Here is a 14,226-nt window from a genome sequence, read left to right on the forward strand (position 1 = left end):
CTCTTAAATAAACAAATTATATACACACGCTGTGATATGGAATAAAAAAAAAGATGTTACACTGAAAGGGAAGCGATAAAATGAATGTCAGTGGTGACTTCAGCATGGATGTAGGAGTATAGCTGGCGGACAACAGCCACATGTGAGGTAAGCAAAATACTGAGAGTTTGGGCCTGGAGCCAGAACAAGCCTTGGTGGATGTATCTTTTTTCAATAATAAACTCCCACCAGAGCCTACACTTTATGAGCCTGACACATCTAAATTACGTTCAGCAACATTGTAATGCTGAAGTAATAGGATAAATTCAAACCAATTAGAGAGCATATGGAATATTGCCTTCCTAATGGTATGCATAAGCATCTCCTGTCAGTTTTATCAGATTAAAGACCCCAAGTGCTGGCAGTGATCAGATCTGCAGTGATAAACAAGCAGAGGGGTATGAGCAGAATTGCATGTGATCTTTGAGGTGTGCCTAACATAGGAGAAGGAATCTGCAGTGCAACTGGAGGTTTCACCCGTTGTTTCAAGGAAATCAGACCAAATTCTCAGCCCAATCAAAGACCATTGCTTTGCCAGGTCACTGCCTTGGAAGGAGCATATTTTTGTTTTGTCATCCGGGCATTGGTATCCCAAGACAAATGCCCCAAAGAACACCACAATTAACCTGCAAGTGACATTGAAAGGTTTTCCTTCCTTTCTTCCTCACAAAATAAAAATAACAAAAAAGAAAATATTCAGCTTTATGCAGAAACAGAAATATTAAAAGAGGAGAAGGAAAAAAAGATATTAAAGTCTTTAAAATAATGTAAAGCAGAAAGAAAGCACCAGCAAAATTATCAAAACATCATCCCGAGGCACACACACTTCACGAAATTTTTTTGCCCAAGTAAGTTTGGCAAAATTAAAAGCACCTGGAAGAAGGGATGTGTTGCCACCTTTGTGGTTGATAGTCACAGATTTTAAATAAACCGTCACAGATGTGGAAGTCCTTTGTACACTTTAGTTGGTTCTCCAGGGATTATTTACCACTGTTTTGTGCACATTAAATCAATCCAAAGCTTTTAAGACCCTTGAATGCGAAGTGAGAGATAGTCATTTTTGTGTTGCAGCCCCAAGGATGGCACAGAAGTTAAATTAGCATATAGATCAACCCATAGATGCCCAGCTGAGGATCTAGTGTGCCTATCTGTTTTAACCAGTTAAAATCACCCTTCCTGCAGCTTTGATTTAAGATGCACTGTGCACTTCAGGTGTTCTTTTAGTGTCTCCTGTTACCTGCCTGCAAAGACGCTCAGCAGCATACAGAGGTGCCGCACCCTAGGTACAGCGCCAGCATCATCTCCACCCCAATGCCCGTTTGGTTAGAATGCACATCCCACAGAAAAGGTTCTTGATCTCTGGAAATCCTTAGCTGCTGGAGTACCCCTCGAAGTACCAGCAAAATATTCTGGTCTGTATCGGTCCTTGCCCAGGGAAGCTGCATGCTTAGGCTCCAGTAGCACGGACTAGAAAAATATGTTCCAAGTCAGGCATATAGACCTATCAAGAAACCATGCATCCTTTCCTCAACGGTGCTATTAGCAGAACAGCTTGAAATATTTATGATCCTGGCACAGATAAGACTCAAGACTATTTAGCCAGCCTACATTTCACTTAAAAGTCAGTCAGTAATAAGAATGCAATTCCACTGCTAATCCTTAATTCCCTCTTTTACTTTCTACCTGTGTTCCTCTATCTCCAGCTCTCTATTTAGTTCTTATCCCTTTTAGGAAGCATCTTCTCCAAAAGGCAGTTCTGCTCCAGGGATGTAAGTAAATGCAGGCCGGAGACTGTTGGAATTTAGTTTTTTTTCACTAGTCACACAATAGATGGCATTTTCATCTTGCTCCTGGAGGCACCTGATTAAATGATACATTCAGTTTTAATTTAAACACATTAACCTAACCAATTTTTTAATATCTCATGATTGGCAGCAGCCTAGCTTTTCAACATCCATGATCACCATTATTCTCCACTATTACCGGAGGTCAAAATGAAAATTTAAGAGTACTTAATAAAGCCTATTTTTCCTGCAGCCTATGTGCTTGGAAAGTGTCCTTACATCTATTTCATGTTCCGAGAAGCAACAATACAGTGTGATTAAATACTGTCCTGTTTTGATCCCAGACTGACACAAAATCCATCTTCTACTTATATATTTCATCTAGCTTTCCTCATTTAGACAAATAATAAGAGTACAATCAGCCATGTAACTTTCTGTCATATTGTTGTGCCAATACCTCGCTCCTGCATGCAATGCATATTTATTCCAGGAGCAATCTTCCACCGCTTCCAAAGCTTTGTACCCATTTATGGCAGTAGGGTCTAATCACAAGTCTGAGATACAAAACCTGTTCAGGATGCAAAGCAGCTAGATTCCTAGAACACCATTGAATAAACACCACCATGCCTTGCTTTTACATATTCTTCTTCCTAACATTACGTGACTACTCACATCACAGTGTAATGCAAACAATAAAACACTCTGTGTTCATAGCTTTAATTTCAATACTGAACAAAAGCTTGTAGTATTGTCCGAGGGATCAGGTGACTCAAGAAAAAGCAGGCAAAGCTTATTTCTCTTGATCAAATTGCAGTAGTGCTCTCACAAAAGGCTATGATGGTAGAGGTTTCAGAATGACCCATTTCTTCCTTCCTCAGATCTTTATGTTGATTTAAGATTCTGTCTCTTGCATTTGTTTTACACTTTGTTTGGAGTAATAGAACAAGGATTTCCAACCTTAAAATGTAGTTATGAGATGAACATAAGATAAAAAGAAAACATCTTTTGCAGCAAAATGAGGAGTGGGGACAGATTAAATATGTGCAGGTTCAGTTAAAAGAGCAAAATTAATAATTATCACACTATTTCCTTTAATCTCTCTATGTTGAAAAGCAAACAGAGCATGTTATTTTCACACATCAGAATTTGTTTTTACTGCAGCTACCAACAACAGTTGTTGACAGAAAAGGGGGCAAAATAAGGTGACTTAAAAGCATTCCTTCTTAAAGAACTATGTTAAAGTTACCAGGGCATTAACGTGGAATAATGGCCTGCCATAAACTCTACCCTTAGACGTTTGGTAGTAAAATTTGATGAGAGTAGTACATCTGCATACTAAAGTAGCAGAGACTAGTCCCTTTGTTTTCTCTTACTCTAGAAAAAAAAAAAAAAAACACAACCAACCATAACCTACTTGTGCTTTTACCTTCTGCCACGTGAAAGTGAAATTTCAGGAAATCAGGATGACTATTTAGCCTCACAGGCAACAAATTCACTAACTTCTTTATGCCTGTTGCCCAAATACAAAAACAGTAAATGAAATTTTTATCTCTTCTTCCTTTCATTCAAATTTCATGGCCACTGAGCCATACGTTATGGAGCCTCACCAATCTCTGTTACTGTTTTCATCAATAAAAGCTAGTGCCACAGAAATATGGTGCAAGTATGCACTTCCTCAGATATTCTGTTTTCCTCTGAGAGACATCATTCTGGCAAAAGGGAAACCCAAAGAAAGTCTAATGTGCCCTGAGCCCATCCTGCCCTGAAGAGGCAGTGTGAAGATCTCCAGCGTTGATGTGGCTGAACTGTTGCCCCTCCTTAAACCGCTGTCTGTACTGGTGTGTGCAAACCCTCCCATAACCTTGCAGGAGGTAGGATGTGTGGATCTCCTGGTAGATGTAATTTTTAACACCTTCTATCAGCACAATAAGAACCACACTGTTAGAAGTGGAACAAATAAAATGCTCGTTTTGACTACATAAGACTGTAGCTGGGTATTTACTTTTGCACTATCCTACTTTTCAAGCACTTGCTTAGGGCAACTCGCCGGTGTGAGAGGTGACAGCAGGGTGGCTGGGGTGCCACACAGGTTGTTAGATGTCTGCTCCTCTGTACCCTTGAGACCAACAGGGATTGGGCACACAAGCACATGCACAGAGGCACAGTTCTCTACCTAGAATGTGTGACAACCATGCTTGACATTATACATGTGGGTGGAAGAGCTGAGGCATACATCTCAGAGAAAACATGCAGAAGATCCTTTGGAAAAGCTGCAGCCCAGTGAATAAAGGAGATTTAATCTCCCAGCTGATCCCCATTTGACTTGTCTCACTTCTAGCAGACTGCTACACTGCACCGAAAAGCAATCCTCTCCTCCTCCCATGCCAGCACCTGAGATTTGCAGTGGCCAGGGAAAGAGAGCTCTGGAGACCTGACCCCTCCTGACAGAAAGGAACCGTGCCGCTGTGCATGTTGCCTGCCTACCTCCGTGTGTGTGGAGGCAGTGACAGCATTTGCACCATTTTGAAAAGTTCTGTCACATTATGTTGTTACGCTACAATGTGCAATCATCAAACAATTTGTTCAGTTCCTTCTTGATTAAATTCAGCTTCATTAAACCTAAGTAATGACTCTATTTAGTTTTAGTAGCAACTGTATTTCCATTCTAAGTGTCTTTCTGAACATCTTCTTCCCCTTTTAGACCTTTCTGTGACCTCTGAGCATATTCATGTCCCATTCCATTTTTCATCTCCCTCCTCATTCTTTTTCTTTCCATCTCCCTCCCTATGAACTTTGTTGAAGCATCTCTCTGGTTCCTGCCTTTCAGGATCTCCAGGGGTCTGACTGTGTATGCAGCCCTTGAAGCTGAATCAAACAGGCACCTTTGTCCTGAGATGATGGCAAGTTAGCTGCTTTGATTCCCGTTGCTATTGTGTGCAGCAGATAAAAGTAGTAAATGCTTAGACAAATCAGACATTTTCCTGGTGATTGCAGAACTCTCCTCAGGCTCCATTTTTACACAAACATCATCTTTCTGCACAAACTACCCACATCACTGAATTATCATCATTTCAATTCATTAATTTGCATTTAATATATAGCATGCATGCAAACAGTGCAAAAACAGAGGAAAGGACATTGAAATAAAAAACTACAGGTATCTAAAATAGGCAAAGGATGCCACAGTAAAAGCAGCTTCAGTTCTGCTTGTTGAGTCGACAGGTGCTGAGCACAAAGGTGTGCCAGCAATCAACCCGCCTAAAGGTCTTTCAATTGTGACTCCCACACCCTCCCCATGCACCTCACTCCTGTAACCTGGGTGAACCTTCACAGATTAGTTATGGCTGGTTTTAAATAGATGAAGGCTTTAGTAAGGAAACATATTTTCAATGAATAGATTGCTGGCTGAACAGGAGAGAGTATTGGAGTAAATGAAAACCAAAAGCATAGTAAAATCCAGAGTGCCAGGTATGCAGGTATGCATGGGTGAAAGCAGGAAGCTCTGTCCTTTTCAATCATCAGCAAATCTTTCCTTTCTATTTCTCTTAGAGAGTGTCCTTGAATTCTCCTTCCATGTATGTTTATATGTTTATACCATGGGAGAACAGAGAAGCCTGCTTTAAAGCTCTTTTAAAGGCTTTTTTTTCTAGTGACACTTCAAGCCAACAGGGGTCTTCTTTATGTTTTGGATTGCATATATAATACGAAGGGAATTAATGTGGTGCTGATTGCTAGGTTAAACTGGACAAAAAATTGTCAGAGCATAATGTACCCTATCTAATGTATAATAATAGCTATAGTTTTAGAGTTATCACACTTCCGTTGTTTAGATTATTTATGCATTTTAGCAGCAATATGATAATTCTGTGTTAAAACTGCTCCTGTGTTACCTTGCATGACTTTCAGGAAAGCAGGACCTTTTGTAACAGTATTTCAGGCTCTGAAGCACAGAATTATACAGACCTGAAGAAAATTTTGACCAGAGCTAAGAGGTCTGCTACTCTGTATAATCTCCTTACACTGGAGCAATATTGTTGCTGGCACTGTGGATTTTATTTGTTGGTGAAAGAAAGAAAATCACATTGTTTGGTGAATAGTTATTAAAGAATGATATGATCTGCATAGAAACAAAAGGGAAGATTTCTTTTCACAAAGCCGGATCATTTAATGAGCTGGCTTATACCACAGTTCTGCAAGTCTGTTATAGCAAAGCAACAGAGAGAGCAACCTAGAGGGGGGAGAAGAATATCAACCAGTATATCAAACAGTAAGTGTGTAGGTGGGAACTTCTTAAACTCAAATTGTTCTTGTTAGAGAAGTCTTGCAGTTATCCCCTAGGTGACCATGAATGATATACCTGAGAAGCTAGGAAGTGCAAGTCAAAATGACGGGGATTCTAAAAATTTTTTAATCATGGCTGATCTGATATTACAGTTTTAATCATTAAGGTTCATCTTGACACGATAGCAGACAGAACAGACCTCAAATCTGAAGAGCAAGTATTTACCACTGAAAAGTCAATTCCTCTGTCACTAGCTCTGGCAATAGTATCACTATAATTATGAGTTTAATATCCGAAACTCATTGATTTCATATTTGCATGCATGTATGCTAACTAAAATTAATTAATTTTAATTGCATACACCAATTACAACATCAGGCTCATTTTCCAACATATTATTCCTCGCTGATTACATATCCTGTAAGATTGCTTTAATTTTTCATTTTATGCTTTAAAGTCAAAGAATAATATGTATTTCTAATTAAGCTCACTTACATATCTCACTGCTGATTAAATCACTACTTAATATTTTATAACACAAGCCACCTTTAATTTTCCCCACTGAGAGCAAAAGCCTTGCAAACTCTTTTCTTTCTCCCCTCAGTTTCACTGACCTTGCCATTGCTATGTCTCTACAGGCACATTTCCTCCGTCTTCACAGCATAATGCCAATGAACCACCTTGTTGACAGACACTCATCCTTGGAGAGGAGGCAAGCACCTTGCTGACCACAGGATCCGCTCTGAAGAGATCAGCAGCCTGCTACCCTCACTAGGAAAAAAGAAACAGACATTCAGGAGAGGGTTTTAACAGCGTCTTAGAGGACGGCATGTCTTGCTGAGAGTTTCTAGAGCTGACATATTTCAGACTTTTTAGGGAATTCTAGAAGTTCCCTGGTAGTGCCTACCAAAAGCTGAATGGTAAGAGATTAAAACAAAAAGGGGATTCTATTCCCTCTACCAACTGGCACAGCAGAATGAAACTTGCCAGTCACTCATGAGCGAGGACTGCATTAGTATGTCTGAAGTATAAACAGAAACTGGTAGAAAATTTTGGGAAGTCCCAAAACTGTTTCTACTTGCCTATGTGTAATGCACACCTTGGGCTGTACAAACTAAAGAGTCTCATTTCTACCATGTCATTCCTGAGGTAGCAGAAAAAAAGAAAGTAACGCAGAAGAAATCCTTAACGCATTTGACTTCTCAAAAACCATAAGAAAAAATGAAATCCCTGTTACCTCAGAATTTGACCCCAAATTCACTGATATTAATGGGTAACTTCTGATCATGTTATTAGGAGCATGATTAATGCCATACACAATGGACAAACGTATTTTTTGAAAGTGGGATAGATCTAGGAAAACCAATCCTGATTTGGGAGCTGAATGAAACCAAAGCATTTCCAGTATCTATGTTTGCAAGTATGTTGGGGTTTTTTTTTGTCTAGTTATTAAAAAAAAGAGTGTTCGTTACCTGAATGACTTGTTAAACTATTCTTTACAGCAGATAACTCTTTCTTAGCATCTGATTAATTGGCTAGAGACTAACTGGCCCAGATTCAACAAACCTAACTTAACTCTTGCCATGTCAGCAAAGAGCTGGATCCCCTCCCATAGTCAAAAGAAGATGAGAGGAGCCTCCGCAGCATGATTCATGTCCTCTAAGCTCTCAGTTGTACTCTTCACCAAAGCCTTAGCTGATACCATCAAAAACTAGTTAAGTGTGCCATTGTGTCGATGTCAGGTCAGAAAAGAGAAATTATTTGATTGGAGCAGAATGCTACAACTGAAAATGTTTCCTTCAAAACCACTGAGACAACTGGGAGAAAAATCAGAAAAAACTATGCAGAATACTTTGCATAGCAAGTTTCTTACTGAATTTAACAAAATAATAGGTGTTGGCACACATTTGGAGGTAGCAAAAGGGGAACACACAAGCAAAGGAAAAATACACTGTCCAAACCCTTAAAAAACAATGTTTGAGGGAAAATAGAAAAGAAGTGTGATAGAAATAAAAAGAGAGACAATACCCCAGAAAAAAAAGAACAACATAAAGAAACAATATATTTAAAAAATATATCCCTGCCTCCCATCTCAAAAAAATTAGTCATTTTTATTCAGTTTTCTTCTCAAAACTGGATGATTATTCAAGTTGCGTTCAAGACGTGGGTAAATACTGTTGCAGTGTTCAATAAGCTAGCGCAATCCTTCCAAGGAAAAAAAATCCACGGTATCTAAACTAAGAATGATGAGCCAGTAGACTTTCTCAGACAACAGAGGGGGAAAAAAAAAAAAAGGAGGAAGGAAAGGGAGGGTATCTGATATTTGAATCTGTGTTGTAGAAGCTAGCTCAAGTCTCTACTACAGGTCCATCTGTAAGTTTATTCAATTTGTCACCATCTAAAGATATAGAAATTAGAAAGAGAAAGGCATTAGCTGGTCTATCATGCTGTATCAGCTCTGAAAAGGGGATCATATTCCTTCACTGCTTTCAGTGTTATATCATAAGCATATATATATTAAATATATATGTTCTCTCAGATACTACAGTAGAGGAAACAATTGCATTTAAAATACAGAAAAATAATAGAAAATAGAAATTTTCCTTGGATTAATTTCCTTTCAGATGTTAAATCAGGAGATAAAGAGAGAGAGAGAGAGAGAGAGAGAGATGGATGCATACATACATACATACAGGTATGTTATGGTTTAACCCGTCAGGCAACTAAAACTATCACACAGCCATTTGCTCACTCCCCTCACAGCACAATGGTTGAGAATCAGGGGGGTGAGGTAAAACTCATGGGTTGAGATAAAAACAGTTTAATAGGACAGAAAAAGAAGATGGTGGTGATGATGAGAATGAGAATAGAATATAAAAACGAAGAGAAACACAGCACAATTGTTTACCACCCATTGATCAATGATGATTTATTTCCTGAGACATGATTTCCCAGGCTAAATTCCCCCAAGTTTATGTGCTGAGCATGGCATGGAATGGAATATTCCTTTGGCCAGTTTGGTTCAGGTGTCCTTGCTATGTTCCCCTCACATCTTCTTGTTCTTCTTGTCAGCAGGCTAGTATAAGAATCTGAGAAGTCCTTGACTGTTTAGCAACAACTAAAACAACAGTGTGTTATCAACACCATTCTTATTCTAAACCCAAAACACACTACACGAGCTACTAGGAAGAAAACTAACTATCCCAGTCAAATCCAGGACAGTATATTTATATATGTTTACATGTCTAAGTGAATGCAACCCATATATTTTGGCACACGGTTTGTTAGAGTATATGGTTCATTTGTGATCTTTTTTGTTTAGTTTTACAATTAGTTACCATTTGCATGTTGCCTAGGTCAGTGTGCTATCTCGGAAGACAATGCTAAGTAAGATTGGCTTAAACTTTAGTCTAAAAAGTAAGCATGTACAGCTAGATGATTAGAATGCTTCTGTTGTCAATGGAAAGAGATACTCAAAAGGAAAAATTATTTTCAATATCTTAGCCTGCTAACTTCTTTGAGGACCAATTGAGAGTCGTTCTGTATTGAATAAGGTAAGCCTAGAAGCTATTTTTTGACAAAGCACCTGAGATTTAAATGCTAAAGTTAGGTAAAATAAATCCCATGCCCCTGAAAAAAAATGACCAGATTAGCCAGAGTGTAACACTGGGGAGGAAAGAGAGGAATATTTCTTCTGAGAGAGCATCCAAGCAGAATACAGAGGCATAGGAAGAAACTAATGACTGAGTACTCCGAAAGCAATGGCAATGTCCGTGGCTGGAATTTTTAATCTGAAGAATGAAATTCTTGCCAATGAACCAAAACCAGACCCTTAGAAAGTGTCCGTGTTATTTTACAGCAGGAGACAGCAGTTTGAGGGAGGCAGAAGATGTCTTATGCTGCTGCTGATATTTCTGTTTCATGCATAGAATCAATACCAAAGCTGGGAACAGTGTAGCTGATCCTGTGATGATATCCCACATGCAAGGGAGGCTTACATCAATAAAAGGACTGTTAATAACCAATATTGATTCACCTTTCCCTAATGCATGGACAAAAATGTCATCAATAAGCTAGTCAACAGCCTGAAGCAATGAGCCTTATAACAGCCTACTAAGCCAAAAATAACACAGTGTTCATTTATTTCTTCAAACATCAAATGAGTTGCACGCTGTCCCCCAAGAGACAAATGGATTTAAAGTAACATGGGTACAATTTACATGGAAAGTTATTTTGTGGGTGTAGCATTCATGTCAAGCTTCAGCATGGTGTTTGCTTTAGACATCACTTATCTGGCTTCACCCGACTCTCGCTCCACCATTGCTGTTTTGTTATCCTTTCAGTCCCAAGAGCTAGTATTTAAATTTTATTCTTTCTTTCTTTTACTAGGCTATTAAAAGTAGTATATCAGAGCAACTATGAAAGGTTATTCAGTTTTGCCGCAATGAGAGTGATATGAATGTAGAAAAGTATTTTAAGATAGAAATAACCTGCTTAAGAGCCTTTTCTACTATGTTTATTTCCCTCATTAAAATAAGTGATCATCTAGGAGAGTGGAATAGAGCTATCCATGAAAGCTTGTAGACCTCTGCTAGGTGAAAACTTTACTAAGAAGGACTAGATAACGCTTCGCAATTAAGTGGTATATAAAAGCAAGGCAAGCAGAAAACATGAAAACCTTGCAATGCCTAATTCCTAAAACTATATTCAAGTATAATAATAATAATTCAATAATATGTCATAAGTATAATCCTATGAACCTTCCAATTTAATTGCTATTTGTTTAATTCCTTTAAAAATCTAAAGGTACTACTCTGTGGGGCTGAATGGCTTTGAGGGAGAGGTGAATTACCATAGTTTCTAAGTATGTGAGCATCACAAGGATGTGTTATTGATTAGCCATCTCTTTTTTTTTTTTACCTAGTAAAAAATTGCTACTGGGTTCAATTCAGGAAATTTGGATAGAGAGTAACCCTTCAAAGGTTAACTTATTGTAAATGACAGAATTTTAGTTCCACACCATAAGACAATTTGAGGATTTTCATGAAACTTGGATCTAGGGAAAGAGAAGCTTGTATTTTGAACTCTTCATGTCCATCTTCAATAAGGAATTGTTTTTTAGAGCGAGCTTTTTTCTCCATACAACTTCAGACATCAATGAAGGTGACAAAGAAATATCCATTTAATGGAATATACATAGCTCTATAAATAATAAATGAAAGTACTCAGTAGCATGGCATACATGAGTCATACACACAATGTAGCCTCACTAGCAAGCTAAAAGTAACATTCTGTCAAAATTCTGAACAGAAATTTGAACTGCAGGATTACTTTACCCTTACTCAGGTATTAAGCCAAAAGAAAAACCTCAAAACTATCTGAATGCCCTTTTTGGTATTACCCTTAGGTATTCTTTACACTGTTTGGGGATCCAAAGAATTATTCTAAGAAAAGCAGCCCAGTAAAAACAGCAACACGGAGTTCAAAAGTTGATGTCTTACAGAAATATGAGATTAAAACTATTAGTTTTAGAGATGGGCTTTTTTGCTTCCCACTTCCTCTCCCAGCAGCCATTCTAAAAAACATTACGGTGCATCTGAAGCCAGCCTAGACCCTCGGTCTCTGCTACATGACCAATGTAAATAACATTTGTGCAGAGCTAATTAGGCCTGTTATCATATCTTAGTAGCTTGGCTATCATCAATGTATATATAGAACTAGCACAACATCAGAGATTTGGATACTGTCTCTTGAGACTATCTGATGTATCCTTTTAATTAAAACTGAATAAACACTTCTAATAATGAAGAGACACAGAACGAAGTAGAATCAAGATCTCTTTATGGAGCTGTGCCACTTATGGAGGATGAACAAGAGTAAAATAAGCAGCAGAGAGATATTCTTGCCACTGAGGTCAGGAAATAAAACTCTGAATGCATAAGGAGCAGATCTGATAAGTTAAAAGGTGGCACTTCTGTATTGTCACTTTTCAGAATGGAACCGAACTTTCAAAGAGTATGTCCTAAGTGGTTTTCCAGAAATATTCTGGAGTAGTTAACACATTAATTTCAATGTCTGGCAGGCACTGCAAGACAGACAGGACTACTTATGTGGTCTTAAATAAAAATATTCTATGCCCATGGTTTACCATTAAATAAGAAAGAGAAACAACGGAAATGGTATTTTATACTCTTGCAAACATATGAAGTTAATCTCTTCTTTAGCAATTTTGTACATTTTTGTCACAGCTACCAAAAATGTCAAGTCAAAATGGTATCTATAAAGCTAAGTGGTTGAGCAGAAAATCACAGAAATACCAACCAATTGAGAAAGATCCTCAGAGCAGCCAAAAATCTGAGGAGCCAAAGGCATAAAGTTGTCTATTCTTTACTGCCTAGCCTTACAAGTTCTGTTACTGGGATATTATTATATTATTTTCTTCTTTTCTGTTATGACAGAGTTGTCTATGTTAAAATAAAAATAATAAAAATTCAACTGCATGTTTTGATTTCAGCAAAAACTGTAACATAAAAATAGCCATACTCAGTCAGATAAAATACGTGTCTTGACCATGCACTGACATTGCTAGTAATGCATGAACAGGTGAAAATACAGAAACTAAAACCATTAGGGAGTGATATTTCCCCAGCATAATCTCAAAATAATAATTTGTCTTTGGTCTCAGCTGCTAGAGACAGGATCTTAGGGTAACATACACCAATAGGGCAATATTAGTGGACAAACTGATTATGTTACTTGTTTTTGTGTCTATTTTCTGGATTTAGAAAATTCAGAGCCAAGCATCCTCTAAAAAATGCCAAAAGCTCTCTGCCCTTGGCAAGATATCAAAGCTCTTTCTTTCTCCACCCTGTTTTCTTTCCATACATACAGAGATTTTTGTCAGCTGCCATCAGTAGGACTACTTAATTAGAAGCAAAGTTTCATTACCTTTACAAAAAAAAATAGAGATATAACTATCCCAGCAGTTATTAAAAACAGAAGCTTTGGTGCAAATGCCCCGAGGAGGCACTGCAAAGATCTGAGGCAGCTAAGACTTATATTTAGTGATAGACAATGTGATTAACTGACTCTCCACATTGTGTTGCTCCCTTTCATTATTCCAAGAGAGAACTATTTCAACACTGTTTCAAACAACACTGTCCATTCTATCCCAAGAATACCTATGTTCACCATCGATCATCCTGTCTGATAACCCTCAGAGTCCCAATGTGTTAGTTTGGCACATAACCTCTCGTTTAGATTGCCACAATCAAGTAAGTTGGGGTTCCTGGGTTACCACAAGCTTATTTTCAGTATTTAGGTTACACAGTTATATACACAAGTTACTTTTATTCCTTTTTTCTCTCTTGGGGTTGAGAGCACCATATTTAACAGAGTTCATAAACAAGCGTGTGCTGATCTGTCCCTGAGACTCTAAAGAGCAACTATAAAAACACATGCATAATTATCACTCAAAAGAGTAAGGAAATTTCTTAGATGAATCTTTCCAAAATATTCTTCCTTTGAACACAGTCAAGTCCAAAGGTTCTGCTTGAGAGTAGTTTTTTCTGGATTTTTGGAAAAGACCTATTCACTTTGGACACCTTTCTCCTAATATGTTACTACAAGAGTTTACCTACTGAACTACATACAAATGTGGATGTATAACATATTTACCTTTAGAATGGATATTCTCAGTTGTGATATTCACTTCCTTAAGCATTTGCAAAGTCATTACCAATTCCTCCCACAAGAACCTTCTTAAAATACAAGGAAAAAGTCAGACAGATTTGACCTTGATAAAAAATGCTTATTATGTTTTCAGGTACATCCATATTGCAGCTTATTATTGTACACAGTCTGTTCTGTAGAAGGATGCTTGTTCTATAAAATGTAGTTTAGAGCTCCTAGTCTTTTTTATCTCCTTCAAAGTGCAAGTTCATTTCCTGGCGTATTTTCAAAAACACTCATTAATGGGAGCTCTGAGGCACCCAGATAGGAGCTTTTTAAACTTCAAGCAAAGAGGAAATACTTTTTTCCACCATTTGTATCTTTTCAATAATTTAAGGGTAAAGAAGCTGAGCCTTCAGATTCACAATACAGGGATTGAATAATTACGTC

The sequence above is a fragment of the Cuculus canorus genome, chromosome 2 (genome assembly GCF_017976375.1).
Source record: "Cuculus canorus isolate bCucCan1 chromosome 2, bCucCan1.pri, whole genome shotgun sequence".
Taxonomy (NCBI): Eukaryota; Metazoa; Chordata; class Aves; order Cuculiformes; family Cuculidae; genus Cuculus; species Cuculus canorus.